The 23,336-nt window shown below is 35.3% G+C and overlaps 1 pseudogene; it reads left to right on the top strand.

Moving 5' to 3' along the window:
• Nucleotides 1-399: 399 nt before the first annotated feature.
• Nucleotides 400-23,336, top strand: part of LOC107849208 — a 44,528-nt pseudogene continuing 21,591 nt past the window's right edge.

Genomic DNA, 23,336 nt, shown 5'->3' with positions numbered 1-23,336 from the left:
AAGCTGAAATTGCTACAGTCATTTTGGAAAATTCATTGAGTTTCAGTTTGACAAATATGGAAGTATATTAGAAGCAACAATCAGGACGTATCTTCTCAAGAGATCCTATGTTTTGCCAAATTTTTGATCCTGAGCGCAATTACCACTGTTTTTACCTTCTTTGTGTGGATCCCCAAGAGGTACTTTTCTGTTACAATATAAACTTGACATTATAAATGTTTAATGTTTGTATGAAATTATTTTTGGTACAGTATGTTGCTAAGAATCTTCCTAACACTAAAGAAGATTGAGAAGTATAAGCTAGGATATCCCAAATAATTTTGCTATCTTAACCAATCAAAGTGCTTTGAGCTAGTTGGTGTGAGCGATACAGAAGAGTACCTTGCTACTATAACAGCAATGGATGTCGTGGGAATTAGTAAAGTGGACCAGGTAAATAACTTTTATAGCTTTGCCAGCTTCATGTTTCTATTTTCCTTATAATAAAGAAAAAGTAAAACATACCTCTCACTCTCTCCATCTCTCTCTCTTTTTCCCCTTTTGTAAGACTCTACAAAATCCTAAGCTTAATTCAGTATTTTAGGCTTGTCAAGGGGTCCCAGACTTTGAATATTTTAGCTAAGTACTCAAAATTAGTGTTCTTTTAGTCTATGAAGGTTGGAAATCTCATTTTGCAACCTTTACGTCCATTAAATATTGATGTTCAGGTTGATTCATGATCAGGAATGTTCGTAGGTGTTTTTGAACAAGTTTTGATTTTTTTGAACTTCATTTGAAGCTTCGTTGGAATCCCAAAATAGTGGATAAATGTGATCTTGGCATGTCGCATCGAAAATCGTATTGATTAATATTTTCCCCAGCTACCAGCGCCCAATTCTAATAAATCGACGCGATCATGGTACGACGCGCTGCATCGACATGTGCATCGGTAATCCATTTTTTAATTATTAAAAGACCGCATTGTTAGGGGTATTTAGGTCTTTTTTCCCTTGACCCTCAGCCCCCAAAACACAAAATTAAACTCCCTATAGAGAAAATATACTCATTCATTCTCCAATTAGCTCAAGAAAAAAACCCTAGGTGCTTAAATATCAAATCAAGAATGCAAGATTCAACCATAAACTTCCAGGAATTCTTGAACACAGGTATGTGAAGTGTTCGTCCAAGGGTTCCTTCCACCCTTGGAGTCCAAGAATCAGTTTTGAACTTCAAGTAGTTGATTTTATGAATTCCAAGATTGGAATTAAAGTGTATCCATAATTATTATTTGGATTAAGTTCCTAATTCATGATCATATATATATATATATATATATATATATATAAATATATCATGTGTGATCATTATGTGTGCAGAGTTATGTGAATCCGTAATAAACCCTTGACTTGTGAAATTAGAGATAATTTATGATGCTCACTTGTTGTTCAATACTATATGCATATACTATGTACAAGTAGCATTCCCTGCATTACAAAACTATGTAGCCAACATAGATTGAGGTATCTTCCTGCCATATATTATGAGGGTTGATAATTTTCATTCGAATTATCCTGTCAGCGAGGGTTGACATAAGAGCTTCCTATCAGAGAGGGTTAACTCATAGCTTATCCTTACCCATGGCACGGTATTAATACCCTTCTAACTAGATTTATAGGTTGGACCCCAAATCAGTTAGAAAAGGTGTATTTCAGTTAGATGATTACCTCCCACAGTCTGAGTTCCAGTCTCAGTCTTAGAATAGAACTTAGTTTAGTTCTACAGATTCAGGACTATCAGATATGGTCACTCAGCTCAGTACAGAACTCTGTATGTTTCCACAGTACTTAGAACTATTAGATACAGTCAGTTAGATAATCAGTGATGTAGTATTCATCAACCTAAATATCGGTTATCAGTATTCCGATTCAGTACTCAGTATTAGCACGATCTCAGTTACAACCTATGTGTTCATATATGTACCCTTACTCAGTCATACTCATGTTATTCAGTGATTATTGTTCATGCATATAAATCCATGTATTTCAGCCTACCTCACTGAGCATACCAATATATTTAAGTTACTGGCGGATGCTTTTCTTTATGTTATAATGTCTTATATCATAGGTTCAGATGTACGGGCTGCAGAGCATCCTTAGCAATCTAGATTCTTAGCTTTCAGAGTAGTGGTGAGTCCTCATAGTTTGAGGATATGCTTATTATTTATAGTACTTAAGTTTTATTTTAGTAGATGAAGTTAGTTAGGGGCTTGTCCAATCAACTCCATAGTTCAGACAGTTAGGGGCTTTTCAGACTAGAGTATTTTTGGACAGTTGTTCAGTTTTTAGTATTGATGCTCAGTTTTAGTATTGTGATACCATATTCAATAATATTTATAGTATTGAACCTTATGGCAAGTTTCTGCCTATTTTCATATATTTACAGTATTTATTACACAGTTAATGTAGTAGGTACTAGTCATGGGTTAGCTTGTGGTCCTTAAGGATTATGAGCATTGAGTAGCTTCCAGGGTACAGACTCGGGGTGTTACAAACTTGATATCAGATCCTAAGGTTCAACAGAGTCTTAGGAAATCTGAAAGCCACATCTAGTAGAGTCTTATGCATGGGTGTGTTGCATGCCACACTTATGGACAAGAGGCTATAAGATGTTTTAGAAAATGTTTCCCTTTTCTAAGTATTCATGTTATGTCAGTGTGCATGAGTTCCAGTTAAACTCTATTTCTAATCCTATTTTCTCTTTCGTTTATAGAATATGCCTCTAAAGAGGACTCAGGGAAGAGGAATGGGAGATCAGCTTGCCCCTCAGCTAATCCATCCAAATCCTTTCATTAAGAATGTCTCCCACGCAGTGTTTAGAGTAGCCTTAACCACCCTAACTTATTTTTTGGTAGCCTAGAATGAACATCCAGCTTCGGTTTCGGCCAACCCAGTGGCCAATACTACTGCTTCCAGGATTTAGGACTTTACTCGAATGAACCCTCCATCATTTATCAGGTCTAAGTCAGATAAAGACCCTTAGGAATTTCATGATTAGGTGCAAAAGGTTACCAATATCATGGCGGTGACTGCTGTTGAGAGTGCTGAGTTGGCCGCATATGAATTACAGGATATCGCTCACTCATGGTTTAAATAATGGAAGGCAGAGAGGGCCACTGATGCAGGGTCTATAGAATAGGAGAAGTTCAATTACTTTCTGGATAGGTTCTTTTAGCTAGAGTTGAGGAAAGTGAAGGTTTTGGATTTTATAAACCTAAAGCAGGGCAATATGACAGTGAAGGCGTATTCTCTCAAGTTTATTCAGTTAGCCAGATATGCCCCGCATGTTGTGGTAGATAGCAGAGCAAAGATAAGTAAGTTTGTGTTGGGAGTATCTATCAGCATGGTCAAGGAGTGTAGGATTGCAATGCTTATTAAGGAGATGGACATAGCCAGGCTCATGGTCCACGCTCAGTAGATAGAGAAGGCCAAGAATAAAAAGAAAGAGAAAGAGAGAGAGAATAAGAGAGTGAGAATAGGTAGTTTCAATTTCACTCAGCCTAAGTCAGAGGGTGGGAATCGTTCTCAGTTCCACCCAAAATCCTCTTTACCAACTCTTTCCTTATCTAATACTCTAGTGCCAAAATTTAGAGATGAAAACCGATATAGGGCATCAGGCCCTAAACCCCAAGGTAGTTTTAACAGTACCCAAACCAATCCCCTTTGCCAAAGGTGAGATAGAAACCACCAGGGTATTTACAGAGTCAGCAGTTATATATGTTTTGTATATGGCAAGACAGGCCACAGGATCAGACAGAGTCCTTAGGTTGGTTTGCAGATTCAGGATAATCATCTCCCAGCTCAGTTCAGTCACCCGAATTAGCAGGATGTCTCTCCCAGTGCCACCAGTGGGCAACTCCCAAATAGACTCTATGCTTTTCATTCCTAAAAGGATCAGGAAAGTTCTCTTGATGTGGTCCTTGGTTGGTTACAAGTTTTCCATTTGCATGTTTACGCTTTGCTAGATCCAGGAGCTTTTTTGTCTTTTGTTACTCCATAAATAGTAGTTGATTTTAGAGTCAGTACCAAAATTCTAGCATAGACCTTTTTGTTTTCTACCCCAGTGACTGTCCGATTATGAATCTCAGAAAGTCACTTCAGCAGATTTAGTTGAGTTGGAGATGACTAATTTTGATGTAATTCTCAGCATGGATTGGATTCATCCTAATATGTTTTATTCGACTGTATAAATAGAGTTTTCAAATTTTAGTTTTCAAATAAACCTATCCTAGAGTGAAAGGATAGTACTTCAGCACTTAGGGGTCAATTTTTTTCTTACCTTTGAGTTAGAAAGATGATATCTAAGGGAAGTTTCTACTATCTCGTTTGAGTCCAGGACTCTAGTTTAGAAACCCCTACTATTGAATCAGTATCAGTAGTATGTGAATTCCCAGATGTGTTTCCTGGAGATTTTTTCGGAGTTCCTCCCAAAAGGGAAATTGATTTTAGAATTGATCTTTTCCCAGATACTCAGTCCATCTCTATCTCATCATACAAAATGGCTCCAGCAAAACTCAGTGAATTAAAGGGACGGTTAAAGGATCTCTTAGATAAGGGAATCATCTGACCCAGTATGTCCACGTAGGGCGCACTAGTATTATTCGTGCATAAGAAAGACAATTCTCTAAAAATGAGCATAGATTACCGTCAGTTAAACAAAGTTATAGTCAAGAACAAGTATCCACTCCCCATAATTGATTACTTGTTTGACCAACTTCAGGGTACCAGTTATTTCTCTAAGATAGACCTTAGACAGGCTATTATCAGCTCAGAGTCAGAGAAAGTGAGATCGCCAAAATAGCTTTTCAAACTCGGTACAATTACTTTGAATTCTTAGTCATATCTTTTGGTCTTACCAATGCCCCAGCAGCCTTCATGGACTTGATGAATCATGTGTTCAAGCAGTACTAGACATGTTTGTTAGTCTTCATATATGACATTCTTTTCTACTCCCGCAGTTAGCACGATCATGCAAACTATCTCAGAATAGTATTGCAGACTCTCGGAAACCATCAGTTATTTGCCAAATTTAGTAAGTGTGAATTTTAGCTAAAGTCAGTAGCATTCCTTTGCCATATAATTTTTGGTGATGGAATTAAAGTTTATCCCCAAAAGACCAAAGCATTGAGAAACTGGCCTAGGCCCATCTCTCAATCAGATATTAGGAGTTTCTTGGGTTTGGCTGGCTATTACCGATGGTTTATTGAGGGATTTTCATCTATTGCATCCCCTATGTCCAGATTGACTAAGAAGAAAGCCAAGTTCCAGTGGTCAGATCGTTGTGGGAAGTGTTTTCAGGAGTTGAAGACTTGACTTACTACAACTCTAGTTTTGATCCTACCAGATGGTTCAAATGGTTTTATTGTGTACTGTGATGCTTTTAGAGTCTAATTGGATTATATTTTGATGCAGAGAGGTAACATCATAGCCTATGCCTCTAGACAACTTAAGCCCCATAAGAAGAACTATCCTACTCATGATCTTGAGTTAGTAGCAGTAGTTTTTCCTTAAAGATTTGAAGGCATTACTTATATGGTGTGCACATTGATGTGTTTACTGATCATAAAAGCTTGCAGTATGTGTTCTCTTAGAAAGACTTTAATCTCTATAAAAAAAAGATGGTTGGAATTGTTGAAAGACTATGACATAAGTGTTCTATATCATCCAGGCAAGGCCAATATAGTGGCTGACACTCTCAGTAGAATGTCTATGGGTAGTGTTTCCCATGTTGAGAGCAGTAAGAAAAAGTTATCCCGTGAAGTTTATCAGCTAGCCCGACTAGGTATTCGCTTAGTTGATTCAGTAGAAGGTAGTATGTGGGTGTAGAGTAGCTCAGAATCATCCCTAGTTTCCAAAGTGAAGGAATAGAAAGATAGGGATCCTAGTCTAGTCCAGTTGAAGGAATCAGTCAAAAATCAGAAGGTAGAGGTTTTCTCCTAAGGGGGAGATAGTGTTTTGCATTGCCAGAGTCGTCTGTATATTCCAGGTGTAGATGAATTGAGGCAACGAATTCTTGAAGAAGTGCATGGTTCACATTACTCTATTCATCTAGAGTCCATGAAGATGTACATCTATTGGTGTAATGGGATGAAAAGAGACTTTGTAGAATTTATGTCTAAGTGCTTAATATGTCCATAAGATAAGATTGAGCATCATAATTCTATTGGGTATATGGAGGAGTTAAGTATTCCCACCTAAAAATAGGAAGAAGTGAACATGGACTTCGTGATGGGCTTGCCTCGTACTCGTCGTCAACATGATTCAGTTTGGGTCATTATAGACAGAATGACCAAATTAGATCATTTTCTTCCAGTTCATACCTCCTATTCAGCCAAAGATTATGCCAAACTCTCTGTTAGGGAGTTGGTCAAATTGAACGATGTTCTATTGTCCATTATCTCAAATAGAGATACCCAGTTCACCTCTCAATTTTGGAAAGCATTTCGAAAAGGCCTTGGTACCCAAGTTCATCTCAATACAACCTTTCATCCTCAAATAGATGGTTAAGAAGAAAAGACCATCCAGACCTTGGAAGATATGTTGCAAGCATGTATAATAGACTTTCAAGGTAGTTGGGATGACCACTTGCCTTTAATTGAGTTCGCATATAACAACAACTATCACTCCAGCATTTAGATAGTTCCATTTGAGGCGCTTTATGGGTGGAGGTGTAGATCTCTTACTGGTTGATTTGAAGTGGGTGAGGCTATAGTAGTAGGGCTTGACTTAGTGTTTGGTACCTTAGAGAAGGTCCAGTTGATTAGGGAAAGGCTTAAAGATAGCTCAGAACCAATAAAAATCATACGCAGATGTGCGCAAAAAAGATCTCGAGTTTGAGATTGGTGATAGTTTACTTGAAGATCTCTCCTATGAAAAGAGTGAAGCATTTTGGCAAGAAGGGGAAACTCATTTCTCAATATGTCGGTCCTTACCGAATTCTCAGCCATTTCAGAAAGGTTGCTTACGAGCTTGAGTTACCTTCAGATTTATCTTCAGTTCATCCAGTGTTCCATGTCTCCTTGCTAGATAAATGCATAGGTCACCTATCAATCATATTCCCTATTGAGGGCACAAATATTCAAAACAGCCTCTCTTATGAAGAGAACCCAATTGAAATCCTTGACTATCAGATTCGTAGACTAAGTAACAAAGAAGTTCCTCTAGTCAAAGTTCTTTGGTGGAATCATTCTGTTGAGAAAGATACTTGGGAAGCACAAGCAGACATGAAAACCAAGTATCCTCATCTATTATCATCTAATACAAACTCAGCTCAAGGTAATAGTTTTCTAAAGCTTAATCAGTTTTATTTTTAGATTTCAATGTACAAACGTGGTATCAGTTCCTATTGGATGTTTAGTTATACATTCATTATCCAGTTCAGTCATGTATCCATGCATTAGATATGCATGTTCAGTATATAGATTCAGTTTATCAATAATCCTAGTCATGTATTCATGAATCTTGTCCAGCTATATCCATGCATCAGATATGCATGTTCATTAAGATAATTCAGAATACCAGTAATATCAGTCATATAGTCATGTTCCAGATATTCATGCCCAGTAAGTAAGTCAGTCTCTCAGTATTCTCAGTCTCATTCGAGGATGAATGTTCCCAAAGGAGAGATAATGTAAGACTCCGCAAAATCCAAAGCTCATTTTAGTCCTTTACGCTTGTCAAGGGGTCCCAGATATAGAATATTTTAGCTAAGTACTCAGACTTACTATCATTTTAGCCTACGAAGGTTGGCAATCTCATTTAATGACCTTTATACCCATTAAATGTTGATGTTCGGTTGATTCATGATCAGTAATATCCGTAGGTGTTTTCCGACAAGTTTTGGATTTTTCGATCTTTGTGTGAAGCTCCGTTGGAATTCCAAAATAATGGATCAATGCGATCTTGGTGCTCTGCGTCGACTATCACATTGATTAATATTTTCCCCCGATACCAGCATCCAATTTCTGTGAATCAACGCGATCATGGCGCAATGTGTTGGTTATCATGTCGATGCCATCAATGCGCTACGTCGGCCTACGCATCGGTAACCCAATTTTTAGTCATTAAAAGGCCATGTTTATGGGGGTATTCCCTTGACCCTCAGCACCCAAAACACAAAATTAAACTCCCTATAGAGCAAATATACTCATTCATTCTCCAATTAGCTCAAGAACAAAACCCTAGGTGCTTAAATTTCAAATCAAGAACGCAAGATTCAACCATAAACTTTCAGGAATTCTTCAACAAAGGTATGTGAAGTGTTCTTCCAAGTGTTCCTTCCACCCTTGGAGTCCAAAAATCTCTTTTGAACTTCAAGTAATTGATTTTATGAATTCTATGATTGGAATTAAAGTGTATCCATGATTGCTATTTGGATTAAGTTCCTAATTCATGATTAAATATATATATATATATATATATATATATATATATTATGTGAAATTGATCATTATAAGTGTAGATTGATGTGAATCCGTGATAAACCCTTGACTTGTGAAATTAGAGATTAATTATGATGCTCACTTGTTGTTCAATACTATGTGCATATACTATGCTCACCAAGTGTTTGATAAATTATCCGTATGAATTATTAAGATAATGAAATCATGTCAAGTTAGCTTACGTGCAAGTTATATCGTGCAATTATTTGTCAAAATGCCCCAATGAATGAATGATGATCAAGTTCATAGATTACATGTTTCATGTTATGCCATGCCTCTTAATTTATGCTATCGAGTCCTACAGGTACTTATACCCGATATTTTAGCCGATTACCTAGAGCCATGGTCATTCATAGAATAGTATTAGTAATGACACGATCAATAGAACTCTCAGTCAGTTACAGAACTCAGGAAAATCAATAGAATCTAGACTATTCCAGTCTAAATAAGTATCCAGTTCAGACCTCGGTAAACTCAGTCTGCTAATAGAATTTAGTAGTATTCCATCAGTCAATGAAACTCAGTGAACTCAGTTCAGTTTAGCTAAACAGTAATCTCAGTAACCTTTCAGCCCAGTCTAGTATAGATAAGAAATAAGTTCAATTTCTATTCAGTTGGGGGTAGGATTCAACACTGAGTTAACCCAGGGATGGAGGTATTCCAGTCAGTAGAGCGTATGACCCTAAGTACTAATCCCTGCGTTATAGAATAATGTAGCCAATGTAGTTTGAGGTATCTTCCTTCCAGACATTATAAGGGTTGATACTTCTCATCTGAGTTATCCTGCCAGCAAGGGTTAATGTAAGAGCTTCCTGTCATAAAGGGTTAACTCACAGTTGTCCTTACCCGTGGCATAGTATTGAAACCCTTCCAATTGGGGTTATAGGTTGGACCCCAAATTAGTTAGAGAAGGTGCATGTTGGTTAGATAATTACCTCCTACAATCTCAGTTCCAATCTCACTCTCAGAATAGAACTCAGTTTAGTTCTATAGATTTAGGACTATCAGACATGGTCACTCAGCTCAGTATAGAACTCTGTATGTTTCCACAGTACTCAGAACTATCAGATACAGTTAGTTAGATAATTAGTAATACAGTATTCATAAACCTAGATATCGGTTATCAGTATTCCAATTCAGTACTCAGTATTAGCACGATCTCAGTTACAATCTATGTGTTCATACATATACCCTTACTCAGTCATACTCATGTTATTCAGTTATTATTATTCATGCATATGAACCCATGCATTTTAGCCTACCTCACTGAGCATACCAGTACATTCAATGTACTGACGCATGCTTTTCTTTGTGCTATGATGTCTTATATCATAAGTTCAGACACACGGGCTCCAGAGCACCCTTAGCAGTCTAGATTCTATGCTTTCAGAGTAGTGGTGAGTACTCATAGTTTGAGGACATGTTTGTTATTTACAATACTTAGTTTTTTTTCAGTAGATGGAGTTAGTTGGGGGCTTGTCCCATCAAGTCCACAATTCAAATAGTTAGAGGCTTTTTCAGACTAGAGTATTTTCAAATAGTTGTTCAATTTTTTAATATTAATGTTAAGTTTTGATATTATGATACCATATTCTCTAATATTTATAGTATTGAACCTTATGGCAATTGTTTACCTATTTCTGCTTATTTACAGTATTTATTACACAGTTATTGCAGTAGGTACCAATCATGGGTTAGGTTGTGGTCCTTCGGGATTATGAACGTCATGTAGTGTCCAGGGTAAAGACTTAGGGCATTATAAACTTGGTAATAGAGCCTAAGATTCAAAAAATTCCTAGGAAGTCTGAAAGCCACATCTAGTAGAGTCTTGTGCTTGGGTGTGTTGCATGCCACACTTATGGACAAGAGCGTACAAGATGTTTTAGGAAAAGTTTCCTTTCTTTCAGTATTCATGTCGTGTGAGTGAGCATGAGCTCTAGTTAAACTATCTTTCTAATCCTAGTTTCTCTTTTGTTTACAGAATATGCCTCTAAAGAAGACTCAGGGAAAAGAAATGGGAGTTCAGTCAGCCGTTCAGCACGTCCATCCTGATCCTTTGGGTGAGCATGTCTCCTATGGGGAGTTCATAGTAGCCTTCACCTCCCTAGATCATTCTGTGGTAGCCTAGAATGAACGTCTAGGGACAAAGATAAAGTAATTTCATCAATATAAAATTAAGTCAAAACAAGTCACATAACCATATGTAAATATATATACATATACATCATGATGGGATAGGGAATAAGGTTTAGAATGTATTTCAAATCCTTAACGTAGGTTGTGTAGCTTTACCATCATAATTCCACTCACGGGCTATATGGCCCAGTGTTACCCCCTGAACAGGCCCTATTACATGTTAGCTTCATGAACCGAAGATATCATACATGGCTAGGATTCTGTTGTATCTTTCCCCACCTTGATATCATATGACTAGGGCGACACTACAACAAAAAGGTCTATTTAAGACCAATATTTAGGGACCGGAATATAATCTCATCTCTAAAAGTATATTTATTAACACGATATTATATTTCGATCCTTAATTGTGCAATTTATTGTGAAGGTATAAAATTTGGTCCTAAAAGAAAATTTTTAACTAGTTCCTATTGACAATTTAGAGTCTTAAGAGGGAAAAAGAAATACCTCCAAAATCTTGTAAATTTTTTAATTAAAAAATCATAATTGGATAATTATTAAAACATAATAAGGTACCAAAAAGAATATTTCTTAATTTATTACAATTAAAAACCTATTTATCTTCTCTTAAAAATACAAAAAAGTACTCTGTACAATTAACGAAATTAGCCCTAATTTTGTCTCTCAATTTTCTCTTCACTGTGTGAAATACGCTGTGAGCTCTAGTATTCACGTATGCAAACTTAACGCTCGATTCCCTTCAGCGAGCTCCACTTTACTCTCTTTTTCCTCTCCAACTTGTTTTGTGTTTTCTTGTTATCTGTTAATGGGTTGTGTTATTTTCAATGATTCTAGTGTATTTTTCATCTGGGTTTGGGACAATTTTGTTAATATTGTTCTAGTAATGTCTAATTCTTGAATATTTTGATTACTTTCTAATAAATTTGGTACTTGTGAATATTGTCTGCAGCTCTAGCATAAAACCACTATTTGTCTTTTGTTTATTCGTCGTTGTGATTAGGGCTGAGTCATTACCATATGTACCAAGAGTCACTACCTTCTGCTTATTCTTCGTTGTTTAGTCATCACTATAATTCATCATTCTTAATAATTATGGTAAACTTAAGCTTGAAGGTCATGAATTGTAACAAGAATTGTACCTTCTATTAGTATAGTTACTTGTTTGATTCTTTTATTTATCTTCTAATAAATTATGTTCTTGTGAAATACTTCAATTAGGGATGTTAATGGTGTATTGCGGGGTGGGTTTGACCTTTTCTCAGTGTGGTGCGGGGCAGGGTTCCTTCAGCTTAGTTGATAAATTTGTTCGAGGCATAGAAGATACTTTTTGGTCGAAATTTTTTTTTATATAATCTCCATCATGTATAAAAAAAATTCAAATCTATACAGTTTAACCACTTCCAGGCGCATTACATCCCTGAGCTAAGAGCTCTTCGACCACATTTCCTATTTACTACGTCCCCTTTTATAAAATTTTCCTACCCATGCTCTATCTTTACAGGTAATGTTACTTTGTATATAATTAATTCTTTGATATTTACATTCTTACTTAATTGTCTGCACTACTATATAGGGTCTTGGGACTGTGTTGTTCAATAGAGCTTCATTTTAGGCTTGCCATATGTGGTGTACTAATGTTGCGATCACTGCATAGGTCAATCCTCTACTTGCTTTGCTCACTACATAGCATGCTAGTGTTCTCCATATTCCTTATAGTGACACCCCCCGCCTACTCAAGTTTGATATCTCAGGCAGATGAAATCCTAATTCTCGATATAACTCTCCTAACTCTCCTTCTCAAGAATGTTCATATTTTGATAATGTGTATCATCTTTCTTAGTTAAGTAAACTATTAATAAGTTATGTTTTAAGGTTTAAGCCATGAATAGTGAGTACTTTCTTGTTAACTATGACACCCTACTTGTTTAATTATAATACTTTATGATATTAGATCAGTTATCCGTAGACTCAGGAGCTGGGAAGAACCTCATATTATTATTAACCCTTATCTATATGTATACTCTTGTAGTTTAAGTCCTTTGCTTTGAGTTTGATGATATCTCTTCAAATTGGAGTTTTTTTTAAACAAAAAGATGTTTCTATAGCGACGGTTACTGTGATGTTGTGTGGATTGACCAACGTTGAACACGAATATTAATGCTACCATTAGGGAGTCTAGTTAAAGAGTTATTTGAAGCGAAAAAAGAAGATGACTAGGCACCCTTCATGCCTATGAATTTCTCCAAGCATACTGTTTATGTTCTAATAGGCAGTGTATACTAAAGACATGAATCAACAATGTGACAAATTAATATGGAATTCTAATGGAAGTAATTAAAGTTATATTAAAGGTATATGAAATCTATTCTCTCCTTTTTATGGCATTATTCATGACTTCAACAAATATACTGATGACTTTTATGAAGAATATAAAGTCTAGTTTAACTGTTTACCAATTCAAAACCAAGTCACAACAATAGAAAGGTGGGCTATCTAAATTACAGATTTAGGTTTTAATATAAATTGCACTCACCTTTGATGATGTTGTTGTTTCATATCAACACTATAAACTTCTGGATGTTAAATAAGTACTTGATTGTTCATCTAAGGTGTATATATATTCAAGTACGATCTATAAGAAGATGTTGAGGAACTTTAAACAATTGTTTGGGTTATGATTCGAACTCTTCAACCATTGTTTGGACTGTTATGTGTTATAGGACTAAATTATGTGTGTACTCTTGAACTCACATTCTTGTTAACTTCTAAAAAATTTCTAATAATATCTCTATACCTTCTTATCTTCTTGTCACCTAATATAGTCATTTTGTTATCCGTGTAGTCATGAAAGACACTTTTTTAACTCTCCCACTTATATTGGTTGCATGAGCACTAGGCGTACTTGTTGTTTGTCCTTCTTGTGCTTGTGACTTTTTCAATATTAGTATGCCTTTTGTTTCAAATCCTTTTCCATTTGGACTATGTTTATTTTTCTCTTTAAGCTGAAATTACTATAGTTATTTTAGCAAAGTCATTGAGTTTTAGTTTGAAAAACATGGAAGGATATCAGAAGCAACAATTAGGACCTATCTCCTTGAGAGATCCTGTGTTTGCCAAAATTTTGATCCTGAACCCAATTGCCACTATTTTTACCTTCTTTGTGTAGGTCCCCAAGAGGTATTGTTTTGTTACAATATAATCTTTACATTATAAATGTTTATCATCCAGGGGTTCCTTCCACCCTTGGTGTCTAAGAATGTCTTTTGAACTTCAAGTAGTTGATTTTATGAATTCTATGATTGGAATGGTAGTGTATCCGTAATTGCTATTTGGATTATGCTTCTAATTCATAATTATATATATATATATATATATATATATACCATTTGAAATTGATCATTATGTGTGTAGATTCATGTGAATCCATGGTAAACCCTTGACTTGTAAAATTAGAGATGAATTATGATGCTCACTTGTTGTTCAATACTACGTGCATATACTACGCTCACCAAGTGTTTGATAAATTGTCCGTGTGAACTATTAAGAGAATGAAATCATGTCAAGTTTTCTTATGTGCAAGTTATATCATGCAAGTGTTTGTAAATATGCCCCAAAGAATGAATGAATGATGATCTAGTTCATAGTTTACATCTTTCATGTTATGCCATGTCTCTTAATTTATGCTATCAAGTCCTGGGGGTACTTATACCCAACAATTTAGTGATTACCTAGAGCCTTGGTAAGTCATAGAAGAGTATCAGTTACGACATGATTAGTAGAACTCTCAGTCAATTACAGAACTCAGGAAAACTCAGTAGAATCCATACAAGTCCAGTCTAACTCAGTATCCAATTTAGACCTCAATAAACTAAGTCGGCTAATAGAATTCAGTAGTATTTTGTCAGTCAATAAAACTCAGTGAACTTAGTTTTGTTCAGCTAAATAGTAATCTCAGTAATCGTTCAATATAGCCTAGTACAGAGTAGAAATCTGTTCAATGTCTATTTAGTTGGAAGTAGGATTCACCACTGAGTTAACCCAGGGATGGGGGTATTCTTGTCAGCAGACGGTTTGACCCTTAGTAGCAATCCTTACGTTACAAAACTACATAGCCAGCGTAGATTAAGGTATCTTCTTGCCAGACATTATGTGGGTTGATACTCCTCGCTTGAGTTATCCTGCCAGCGAAGGTTGACATAAGAACTTCCTGTCAAAGAGGGTTAACTCACAACTTGTCCTTACCTGTAGCACAGTATTAACACCCTTCCAACTGGGGTTATAGGATAGACCATAAATAAGTTAGAGAATGGGCATGTCAATTAGATGATTATCTTTCATAGTCTCAGTTCCTGTCTCAGTCTCAGAGTAGAACTTAGTTTAGTTCTACAGATTCAGGACTATCAGACATAGTCACTCAGCTCAGTACAGAACTCTGTATGGTTCCACTATACTCAGAACTGTCAGATACAGTCATTCAGATAATCAGTAATACAATATTTATAAACCCAGATATTGATTATTATATTTTGATTCAGTACTCTGTATTAGCACGATCTCTATTATAGTCTGTGTTCATACATGTACTCTTACTCAGTCATACTCATGTTATTAAGTTATTAATGTTCATCCATATAAACCCATGCATTTCTGCCTACCTCACTCAGCATACCAGTATATTCAAAGTACTGACACATGCTTTTCTTTATGCTATGATATCTTAAATCATAGGTTCAGACGCACGAGCTCTAGAGCACCCTTAGCAGTCCAGATTCTTAGCATTCAAAGTAGTGGTAAGTCCTCATAGTTTAAGGACATGCTTATTATTTATAGTACTTCAGTATTATTTTGGTAGATGAATTTAGTTAGGGGCTTGTCCCATCAACTCCACAATTCAGATAGTTAGAGCCTTTTTCAGATAATAGTATTTTTAGGTAGTTTTTCAGTTTTTTAGTATTGATGTTCAGTTTTGTTATTGTGATACCATATTTAGAAATATTTATAGTATTGAAGCTTATGACAAATTTTCTCCTATTTTCGCATATTTACAGTATTTATAACACAGTTATTGCATCAGGTACCAGTTATGGGTAAGCATGTGGTCCTTCAGGATTATGAGCACCATGTAGAATCCAGGGTACAGACTCAGGGTGTTACACCTTCCCTTATTAGGAAGTAATGTTTAAAGTTTTTGCCTCAATTCTCTATCTTGGTAATATTGACTTTGTAAAAGGACGAAAGGTCAATCATCAGTTATAAAAGCAGAAAAAGTAAAACACCATCTCAAAACTACAGTGGAGCTTCTAATGTATGGGTGATTCTTAATGTGTCCTTGGATACTCAGAAGCCATATTGCGGTGATAATTGTTGGAGATTTTGACTTTCGTAATGTTTGAGGTGAGACCATATAGCTTTGGAAGATGCATTGTGCAAAAGGGTGATAATCACCCTTGAAGAAGTGATAAAATGTAATCTTGACCCAGTAGTGCTGAAATAAGTTAGGATGGTATCGCTAAAACAATATATTCTAGACTATTTGATTGGTAAGAGGCTTAGATTGATTCATCATCACGCGTGACTGATATACTAGCCATTGTCTCTTGCCAGGCACTGAAGAGATATTTGTTTTCTTGTTTTATATGCCTTTAATTTTATAAAAGAACTCTTTACTGCTTATGTGATGGGGATTAGAGAGTCAAAGTGCCTAGTTTTCGATATGAATTATGGCAAATATTCTTTCTAAATAAAACTCATATATTTAAAAAGTACTATATATAGCCCAATAGGGTTAATAATCCAAAATATCTTACAAAATTACAAAAAAAATTAAAGTCAAAGAAAAACTATTTTTATTTCCCAAATAGTAGCATCTTCACATAAATCGAAATGAAAAGAGTATGATTCCCAATTATTGTAAATCAAGGATATAGAGAAACTTGTTTGCTGTGATAGTAACAAATAAAGCATGCAGTTGTGAAATAAATATGTTGATTTTAGATGTTAGTGTCACCTAAACTAATCATAAATTAGAAATAAAAGAAGAGAAAAATATATGCTAAGTTGAAGCCAACATATGTGCGTGCACTTGTGTGGATAATGTATGTGTGTATGTACTTATTCACAATTGTTTTAGTAATTTTAATTCTAAATCAACATCCACATCTATCCATTTGAGAATTATTAATTGTTTAAACATTCATTGTTTAACCCGATATTATGTTCATCCAATGAAAACTTTTCAAAAGTAGCAAGGATGAGGTTTCATGAGTCAAAGTTCCTATAGTATATTCTTGTTGTTAACATTTTCTATATGTTTAATCTATTTCGCCTAGGTAGGGTATAGGGGGAGAGAGGGTAATCTGGTTGTTGTTCTAATGAAACTGTTGTTTGTAGCTCTCCCAACAATGGGTAAATGGCATCACTTTTCTCAAATGATTAAGCAGTGTAATTCTCTATGCTGCTCTTCTTCCCTCGAGAACGAAATCTATGGCGAAACTATTTCTCTATAATCTTTGTGAGTGTAAAAAATTTGCGAAAAAGAAACACTAAATTTGACCAGCATCATACTGAAACTATGTAGTATGAAAGTTCCACTTCCACCACAGAATACTAAAAGAAAGTATTAAATCTTTTCATAGTGTTACATCTATCTCTGTAATTGTTGTATTTATCTTTGCAGAAACCAAGTGGAATTGTTTCTCTTCTAGATGAAGCTTGGTAAGATAAAATCCCATCTTGGTCTTTGTTATGAAAATTAGTTAAACGTCAGTTAATTACTACTTAAGATTATGTTCAATATTCTTTTTGTATTATAGTTGTGGAGTTCAAGATTGTAACTCTATTTAAGCTAATTGATGAAGTTTGTTATCATTGTTTACCTCCATTGTCTAGTATGTTCCCAAAGTCCACACATGAAACATTCTCTAACAAGCTATGTCAGACATTCGAAGTTCATAAGCATTATGCTAAGCCCAAACTATCTCATACAGATTTCATAATTTCGCATTATACTGGAGAGGTGAGTGTGACTTCTAATAGGTATATATAAATAAAGTAATTTGTTATGTGCATTCCTGATGTAATCTATTTACAATTAGGTGCAATACTAATTTGACTAATTTCTAGACAAAAAAAGGACTATATAATGCATGAACATCAAGACCTTCTTTGTGCATTAAAATGCTCTTTTATTGAAGGACTCTTCCCTTTATTAGGTGTAGAGACTTCAAAGTCTTTTTCAATCGGTTCAGGCTTTAAGGTATTCTTGCATTTTCTATGTGTCATTACTTATTAAGCGCCCTGGTTTGATTTATGTACATGATGAAACTCTGAGTTACCTTTTCCTATATGCTGATTATTCTTAGTCTTTCTTCTAAAACTGTCAGTTTTTTATGTGTTGAAGATAATTACAAACTGGAAATACAGTTACAACTACAGCAGTTGTTGGAGATTCTAAATTCTATAGAACCTCACTACATCAGATATGTAAAGCCTAATAATCTCCTAATACCTGCTATATTTAAAAATGAAAACATTATGAGACAATTGCTTTGTGGGGTCACTAATCTCTATCTTAGCAAATCCCGACATAGTCATATGTGGTATACTAATGTTGCGATCACTACCCAGGTCAATCCTTTACTTACATTTCCCACTGCGTAGTGCGCTAGTCTTCCCCATATTCCTTGTAGTAACACCTCCAGCCAGCTCAAGTTTGATGTCTCAAGCAGATGAAATCCTAATTCTAAACATAACTCTCCTAACTCTCCTTCACAAAAATGTTAATTTCTTGATAATGTCTATCATCTTGCTTAGTTAAGTAAACTATTAATTATTATGGTTTAAGGTCTAAGACATGAAAAGTGAGTACTTTATTGTTAACTTTGAAACTCCACTTGATTAATTATAGTACTTTATGATATTAGATTAGTTATCCATAAATTCAGGAGCTGGGAAGCACCTCATATTATCATTGACCCTGATCTATATGTATAATCTTGTAATTTAAGTCCTCTTCTCTGAGTGTGATGATATCACTTCAAATTGGAATGTGTTTTCCGAAATAAAAAGATGTTTTCAAAGTAATGGTGATTGTAATATTGTGTGGACTGACCAAGGTTGAACACGTAAGTTAATACTACCATTAGGAACTCAAATCAAAGAGCTACTTGAAGCAAAAATAGAAGACAACTAGGCACCATTCATGCCCATGAATTGCTCTAAGAATACATTTTATGTTATATAGGAAGTGTACACTACTAAAGACACGAGTCAACAATGTGACAAATTAATATGTAATTCTTATGAATGTAATTAAAGTCATATTTAAGGTATGTAAAATCTATTCTCTCCTTTTTATGGAATTATTCGTGACTTCAACAAATATACTAATCACTTTTATGATGGATATAAAGTACATTTTAACTGTTTACCTATTCAAAACTAAGTTGCAATAAGTCGCATGTGGGCTATCCAAATTATAGATTCAGAATTTAATATAAATTGCACAAAGCTTTGATGATGTTATTGTTTCATATCAACACTATAAACTTCTGGATGTTAAATAAGTACTTGATTGTTCATCTAAGGTGTATATATATTCATGTATGAGATAAAAGAAGTTGTTCAGGAACTTTAAAAAATTGTTTGGGTTAAGATTCGTACTCTTCAAGCATTGGTTGGACTGTTATGTGTTATAGGATTAAAGTTTGTGTATACTCTATAACTCGTACTCTTGTTCACTTCTGATAAATTTCTAATATTATCTATATACCTTGGTTATCTTTTTTTCACCTTATATAGTCATTTTGGTATCTTTGTAGTCATGCAAGACACTTGTTTAACTCGCCCACTTGTATGGGTTGCATGACCACTTGGCATGCTTGTTGTTTATCCTTCTTGTGATTGTGTCTTTGTCAATATTAGTATGCCTCTTGTTTTGAATCTTTTTCCATTTTGACCATGTTTAATTTTCTCTTTATGCTGAAATTGCTACAGTCCATTTGGCAAATTCATTGAGTTTGAGTTTGACAAACATAGAAGGATATCAGAAGCAATAATCAGGACCTATCTCCTCGAGAGATCCTATGTTTGCAAATTTCTGATCCTAAGCACAATTACCACTATTTTCACCTTCTTTGTATGGGTCCCCAAGAGGTATTTTTTTTATAATATAACCTTGACATTATAAATGTTTATCATTTGTACCAAATTATTTTTGTTATAGTATGTTGCTGAGAATCTTCCTATCACTAAAGGAGATTGAGAAGTATAAGCTAGGACATCCCAAATTATTTTGCTATTTTAACTAGTAAAAGTGTTTTGAGCTAGTTGGTGCGAGAGATGCAGAAGAGTACCTTGCCACTATAAAAGCAATGGATGTCATGGGAATTAGTAAAGAGGACCAGGTATATAACTTGTACAACTTTTCCCGCTTCATATTTTTATTTTCCTTATAATAAAGAATAAGTAAACACTACCTCTTACTTTCTCCGTCTCTCTCTCTCTTTCCCTTTCTGTATGACCCCCCAAAATCTGGAGCTTAATTTAGTACTTTAGGCTTGTCAATGGGTCCCAAACTTAGAATATTTTAGCTAAGTACTCAAACTTAGTGTCATTTTAGCATACAAAGGTTGGCAATCTCATTTCATGACCTTTACGTCCATTAAATGTTGATGTTTAGGTTGATTAATTATCAGGAATGTTCGTAGTTGTTTCCGAACAAGTTTCAGATATTTTGAACTTTGTTTGAAGCTTCGTTGGAATCCCAAATAGTGGATCAATGCAATATTGGTGTACTGAATCGACTATCGCGTTGATTAATATTTTCCACAACTACCAGCGTCTAATTCTAATGAATCGACATGATCATGGTGCGATGCATTGGCTATCGCGTCGATGCAATTGATGCGCCGCATCGACCTGTATGTCGGTAACCCAGTTGTCAGTCATTAAAATAACGCATTCTTAGGGATAATTAGGTATTTTTTCACTCGACCCTCAGCCCCCAAAACATAAAATTAGCCTCCCTATAAAGCAAATATACTCATTCATTCTCCAATTAGCTTAAGAACAAAACCCTAGGTGCTTAAATTTCAAATAAAGAATGCAAGATTCAACCATAAACTTTCAAGAATCCTTCAACACAGGTATGTGAAGTGTTAATCCAAGGGTTCCTTCCACCCTTGGAGTCCATATGAAATTGATCATTATGTGTGTAGATTCATGTGAATTCATAATAAACTCTAGACTTGTGAAATTAGAGATAATTATGATTTTCACTTGTTGTTCAATACTATGTGCACCTACTATGATCACAAAGTTTTTGATGAATTGTACATGTGAACTATTAAGAGAATAAAATCATGTAAAGTTAGCTTATGAGCAAGTTATATCATGCAAGTGTTTGTCAAAATACACCAATGAATAAATTATGATCCATGTCATAGTTTACATGTTTGATGTTATGCCATGTCTCATAATTTATGCTATCGACTCCTAGGGGTACTTGTACCTAAAAATTTTACTGATTACCTTGATTCATGGTCAGTCATATAATAGTATCAGTTACAATATAATCAGTAGAACTCTCAGTTAGTTACAAAACTTAGGGAAATTCAGTAGAATCCAGACTAGTCTTGTCTAACTCTGTATCCAGTTCAGAACTTGGTAAACTCAGTCAGCTAACTGAATTCAATAGTATTCTATCAGTCAACAAATCTTAGTAAACTCTGTTCAGTTCAACTGAATAGTGATCTCAGTAACCATTCAGTCCAGCCTAGTACAAACTAGAAATTAGTTCAATGTCATTAAGTTGAGAGTAAAATTTAGCACCGAGTTAACCCAAGGATGGGAGTATTCCTATCAATAAAGGGTTTGACCCTTAGTACCAATCCCTGCATTAAAGAACTACATAGCCAGCGTAGGTTGAGGTATCTTCCTGCCAGATATTATGAAGGTTGATACTTCTTATCCGACTTATCCTACCACTGAGGGTTGACGTAAGAGCTTTTTATCAGAGAGGGTTAACTCACAGATTGTCCTTACCAGTGGCATGGTATTAACACCTTTTCAATTGGGGTTACATGTTGGACCCCAAATCAATTGGAGAAGGGGCATGTCAGTTAGATGATTATCTCCCACATTGTTAGTTCCAGTCTCAGTATCAGAATAGAACTTAGTTAGTTCTACAAATTCAAGACTATCAGACATGGTCACTCAGCTCAGTACATAACTCTGTATGGTTCCACTATACCTAGAACTATCAAATATAGTCATTCAGAAAATCAATAATACAGTATTCATAAACCCAAATATCGATTATCATATTCTGATTCAGTACTCAGTATTAGCATGATCTTAGTTATAGTCTATGTGTTCATACGAACCCATGTACTCAGTACTCAGTATTAGCATTATCTTAGTTACAGACTATATGTTCATAAAAACCCATGTACTCAGTATTCATATTATTCAATTATTATTGTTCATGCATATGAACCAATGCATTTCATCCTACCTCACTGAGCATACCAGTACATTCAAAGTACTGAAGTATGCTTTTCTTTGCGCTATGATGTCTTATATCATAGGTTTAGATGCACGGGCTCCAAAGCACCCTTAGTAGTTCATATTCTTAGCTTTCAGAGTAGTGGTGAGTCCTCACAATTTGAGGACATGCTTATTATATACAGTACTTCTATTTTATTTTAGTAGATGGAGTTAGTTGAGGGCTTGTCCCATCAACTACACAGTTTAAATAGTTAGAGGCTTTTTCAGACTAGAGTATTTTTAGATAGTTGTTCAGTTTTTTAGTATGGATGTTTAGTTTTGGTATTATGATACTATATTGAGTAATATTTATAGTATTGAACCTTATGGCAAGTATTCGCGTATTTCACATATTTAGAGTATTTATTAAACAGTTATTGCAACAGGTTCCAGTCATGGGTTAGCATGCAGTCCTTTGGGATTATGAGCAATGTGTAGCATCCAGGGTACAGACTTGGGGTGTTAAAAACTGGGTATCAGATTCTAAGGTTCAACAGAGTCCTAAGAAATTGAAAAGCCGCATCTAGTAGAGTCTTGTGTATGGCTGTGTTGCACGCCAGACTTATGGACAGGAGGCTACGAGATGTTTTAGGAAAAGTTACCCTTCTTTCAGTATTTATGTCATGCGAGTGAGCATGAGCTCTATTTACACCCTCTTTCTGATCCTAGTTTCTATTCCATTTATAGAATATGCCTCCGAAGAGGACTCAGGGAAGAGGAATGAGAGATCATTTAGCCCCTTAGCCTGTTATCCAAATCCTTTGGGTGAGCATGTCTCCCACGCAAAGTTAAGAGTATCCTTCAGCACCCTAGATTATTATGTGGAAGCTCAGAATGAACGTCCAACTATGGTTTCATGCAACCCTTATGGCCAATACTGCTGCTGCCAGGATTTCATACATTCCCTAAATAAACCCTCCATTATTTATCAGGTTTAAATAAGATGAGGACTCTCAGCAATTTCTTGATCAGGTGTAGAAGGTTACCAATATCATGGGGTGACTGCTGTTGAGAGCGCTGAGTTGGCCATATATCAGTTATAGGATGTGGCTCACTCATTGTTCAAATAGTGGAAAGAAGAGAGGGCCGTTGATGCAGGGTCCATAGAATGAGAGGAGTTTGTAGTTGTTTTTTTGGATAGGTTCTTCCCACTAGA

The sequence above is a fragment of the Capsicum annuum genome, chromosome 12, assembly GCF_002878395.1.
Source record: "Capsicum annuum cultivar UCD-10X-F1 chromosome 12, UCD10Xv1.1, whole genome shotgun sequence".
Classification (NCBI taxonomy): Eukaryota; Viridiplantae; Streptophyta; class Magnoliopsida; order Solanales; family Solanaceae; genus Capsicum; species Capsicum annuum.
Note: the sequence above shows the minus strand (reverse complement) of the source record. Positions and strands in the feature narration are given on the sequence as shown.